Below are 5053 nucleotides of genomic sequence, written 5' to 3' on the forward strand. Positions count from 1 at the left end.
GGCCGTGCGGGTTGTGTTCCTGCCAGGTCACGTGTCCGCGTGACTCACGCGTTCGCATCGCCTGGCGTCGAGGCAACTATGACAAATTGTATATCAAATCGAAGCTGCGGACGTTAGCTTTCAAACGCAACTGGAACCGCGTCATTTGGACCTCTGTAGCTAAAGTTATAGCCGTTTGAGTGCGAAGAGGTCAGGCTGGACAGCTTAGCAATTTCTCCAACTTATTGTATTCCTTCCACTTTTGCATGCTTCCTTTCCATCCTCCAAGCCATTCCTGCCCTATAATATCTGAAATCACTTAACACACATATCAAGACATCTAATGGTAATAAGAGAGGATTAAACATAGCGAACTTAAGGCCCAAGAAGCATGTTTTCAATCAAAGCACATAATTAGGAAGGCAAATGTAAAACCATGCAAATAGTATGAATAAGTGGGTAAAGAGTTGATAAAATCTACTCAATTGAGCACAAGATAAACCATAAAATAGTGGTTTATCAGTGCCACATGTCTATCACAGGAAGCTCCACTTGTCAATTATACAAATTGCCACTTGTCAAACAACTAACCTACTACTACTCTCCTATTATATATTAATAGATAGATAGTTCAATTATTTTGATGTGGTGGCATTGCTTTTATTTTCTGAATGTATGAATAAATAGTGCGTATTTGAAGTTGAAATTAAGAATGTTGGCTCTTGAAAGAATGATGACAAAGGAAAAGTATTATTGGTAATCTAAAAAATCCAAAAATTGATTCTTAAAGTAAGAAAAAGCAGCAAAAAGAAAAAGAAAAATCATGTTGCAAAAGAAAATATATATATATATATATATATATATATCCATGCAAAAAAAAAATAATAATAATAAAAAATGCCAATAGCTCTTTAAAGCAAAAGGCAAGAGCAAAAAGTCAATAATTCTTTAAACCAAAAGGCAAGGGTAAAAGGATCTAAGGATTTAAGCATCAATGATTAGGAGGGCCTACAAGGAATAAAATCCTTGCCTAAGCGGCTCAACCAACCTGTCCCTAACCATATGCTTGTGGTGTGAAGGTGTCAACTGAAAAGCTTGAGACTGAGTAGTTAAAGTCGTGGTCTAAAGCAAAAAGAGTGTGCTTAAGAACACTGGACACCTCTATCTGGGGATTCTAGCAAAGCTGAATCACAATCCGAAAGGTGTCACCCAGTTAAAGTGTCTGTGACATTTATGTATCTGGTGGTAGTACTGGAAAAAAAAGTTCTTAGGGTCACGGACAAGACTCTAAAAGATGTGTTCAAGAATAAAAAATAACTGAACTAGGAGAGTCAATAATATCATTTGGATTCTAAGTTCCTAAAGAGACCAACATTTTTGAGTTTCAATGAATAGTGAGATGCCAAAACTATTCAGAAGCAAAAAGCTACTAAGTCCCGCTCATCTAATTGAAATTGAGTTTCATTAAAAACTCTGAAATTTATTGTATCTTAGTCTTCTTTTTATCCTACTGTGTTTTTAGTTGCTTAGGAACAAGCAACAGTTTAAGTTTGGTGTTGTGATGAACGGATATTTTATACGCTTTTTGGTATCATTTTCATATAGTTTTTAGTATGTTTTGTTTAATTTTTTCTAATCTTTCATAGTTTTTAGTGTAAAATTTCCATTTTTGGATTCTACTTTGAGTTTGTGTGTTCTTGTACAATTTTAGGTTTTTTCAGGTGTTTTCGTACAATTGCTGTCTGGATCTGACCTCTTTGCACTCGAAAGAGCTTTTCTGGAGCTATATAATTCAAAATAGAGTGTTCTCAATGGATATGGAAACCTGACTTCCAGAGCTTTCCAGCAATGCATAATAGTCCATTTTGCTTTAGAATTAAAGGCCTAAAACTGGCATCTAATGCCAACCTCCTGCCCTAGTCCCGGTGTCCAGCGCCCAAAGGAGGAGACCAGCATCCAAATGCCCAAAGAGGGCCCCCTAGCCAGCGTCCAATGCCCTAGAGGCCTCATAGCACGTGGATCTCAATCAAGCTTAGCCCAAACACTTACCAAATGGGCTCTGGAAGTAGATTTTAGCACTAAAAGACTGTTTTACCCTTCTCATGTAATCCTTAGTCATTACTTTAGTATTTAAGGGATATTTTACATAATCTTAAAAGACTTTATGCCATATTTTCGTGTATCATTGTGTTTTCTATCAGTATGAGTTTCTAAACCTCTTAGGTTGAGGGGAGAATCCCTGCTGAGTTTAATAAAAGTATTACTGTTTCTCCTCAATCCATGTTTGATTCAATTCTAAGATGTATCTTCATTCTTCAACTTCATGAATGGGATGACCTGTGACAATCATCTTCGTTCTTCATACTAAGACTGCGTGCCTGACAACCACTCGTGTTCTTCTTGAGTTTGTGTGAATACGTAACTGGAAAGCATCAAACCACCAGCTTGATTATACATCTCTTAGACGGTTAATCCACGACTTCATTGAGGACTTCTCGAGACACCAGTTCAGTGAGGTATGGGGAGATTAGGGTCTCTGTGGTAGAGCTAGAACCCAAAGGTGCATCATTCTTTGATCTGAAAGATTCGACCTTGTCTGTGGCATTTTGAATAGGATCATTAAGGAGAATGGACTGCAGGAGCTTCACCCTCAATCAGAATGGATCCACACTAACCCTTGGGTTTAGAACTGGAGGAGATTGGCGACCGCGACCGTATGTCGTTGATCACATATAGCTTGCCATAGAAGAAATCATTCATAATTGAAGAAGACAGTAAGACCAGAGTTAATTTAGAAGGATAAAGCATCTCCAAGCCTTAACCATCTTCTTATCATTCTAAACAGGTCAACCTAGTTTAGATCTCCTTATTTTCTTTTATGCAATTAATCAAACCATCTACCTTTATATTTTCCTGACTAGGATCTACAAGATAATCATAGCTTACTTCAAACCACAATCCTTGTGGGATCGACCCTGACTCGCTCAAGTATTACTTGGACGACCCAGTGCACTTGCTGGTACAATTGTACAAAGTGTGGGATTCGTGCACCATCAGCTATACTCAGTCACTATCAAAATTGGATCTGGATGTGATGAACGAGAAAACTCCATTTTCCAATATGGGTGGAGACGATTACAACATAGATGATGGTGTGGAGTTTATGGTTGGCCAGAGATTCAAAAGCAGAGAGGCGTAATGTAAGGTGCGTAGAATTACAGCATTCGCAGAAGTGTTGACTACCGAGTTGTGGAGTTGGATCGATGAAAGTACCATGTGCATTGCCAACAATTTGTAGCAGAATGTCCTTGGAGTCTCCATGTTGTCCTCCGACAAAATTTCGGATATTGTTAGGTCAAGTTTAATTGTGGTGTATATTGTTATTTATCATGATTATATTGGTTACAAATGCCTATCATGTATATTTTAATTCCTTTAGGAGGTGCGTAAGTTTAGAGGTGTGCATATCTATATAGCCCTTACCATGTCTCAAGATCATCGACAGTTAGACAGAAACCTCATCTGTAGTGTCATTCTAATCCTGATACAGTCCAGCCCATCAGTCGATATCCCTGTTCTACAAGGTATAGTTAGGCAAAGCTATCACTTCCAACCATCATACAGAAAGATCTGGATGGCGAAGCAAAAGGTAATTGCGCAGATATATGATGATTGGGAGGAGTCACATAATAAGATGTTGAGGTTTCTCTAAGCATTACAGAGTTGTTGTCCCGAAACAATATGTGATTTTAGGGCCATACCGTACTATGATGGGCACTTAGTGGTCCACGAATGCTGCAGCACCCTACCACACAGAGCTTTACGCTTAAGTCATAAATCACTGGTGGCGAGGCATTACGACACTTAGAAAAGAACATATATAATTGTAGAAGAATAGTATTAAAACTAGGAGCCCGTGAAGAAAACTTAAATAATCGTCAGCACAAACACACCCAGACGTTGGAAAAGTGATTAAGCCTCGTATGCATAAGTAGAATCATTGAAAATTCAAAATGAAATTACATAACAGAGTATATAAAGAGTAGTCACTAGTTGATGCAGCTTTTACACCATAATACTACTAGCAAATATACAGGGTCGTACCAATTAATAAACTCACGGTGAGTGAGTGTCAACCCCACGTGGATTAACGGTTAAACAAGCAATGATCAACAAATTAATCTTGTCAGACAATCAAAATTAGGTTTTTGAAAGGTTTGAACATAAACAGCAATGTAACAAAAGCAAACAGTGAGTATTGAAGGGTAATATGATTAAAAGAGTTAAGGTTTTAGAGATGTCTGGATCAATAATTTTCACTTTCCACCTTGATTATGCAAAGATACATCCATGGCAAATCCTTAGTAATTAAATCCCAATCCCTTGGCAATTTAATTTCTCTTAAACCGAATTAATCGCTAATTCCTTAGTCAATTACTTAAGAAAAGAGTTAAGTGCATTCACTGATTCATAAGCCACACATTTCATAAGAATCTTTCCTAGTTGATTCAATGTCACTTATCAAGTCTAGTTTCAAAACTTAAGAGTTGTGAGAATTGGTTTTCAAGCTGAATTCAATTAATCAATTTTTCCGAGGAGTCAAAAGAATTCAAGTAAGAGAAGAATTGTTTCCCAAGACATTCAAACCCTTTTGGATAAACAACGAAAACCTTTTCTTAAGAGAATATCAATGCATAAATCAAAGTAGAAAAAGCTGGTGTATTAATCCATGGAATCAACAGAGCTCCTAACCTTAACTAAAGAGAATTAGTTGCACATGTTCTTCATAAAAATCCTAGAGTTATCAAAGGTAAAAAGTGCCAAAGAAGAGGAGAAGAAGTCACTTCTCCCATTATATATTAACCCTAAAAACAAATTTTAAATTCAAACCTAAAACAAAATAAAAACTGAAACATAATCAAATCTTCTTCATAAATATTTTCTTCTCCGCAAAGATCTCCCTCTTTTTTGTATGCAAATCCTCAATTAATGCTGTGACTAGTGGGCTTAGGTTGAGTCTTGAATTAACCACATAAAGGTTGAATAATTGGAGGTTTGGTGGTCAATTTGTGGC

Source organism: Arachis duranensis, chromosome 2 (assembly GCF_000817695.3).
Source record: "Arachis duranensis cultivar V14167 chromosome 2, aradu.V14167.gnm2.J7QH, whole genome shotgun sequence".
Lineage (NCBI taxonomy): Eukaryota > Viridiplantae > Streptophyta > Magnoliopsida > Fabales > Fabaceae > Arachis > Arachis duranensis.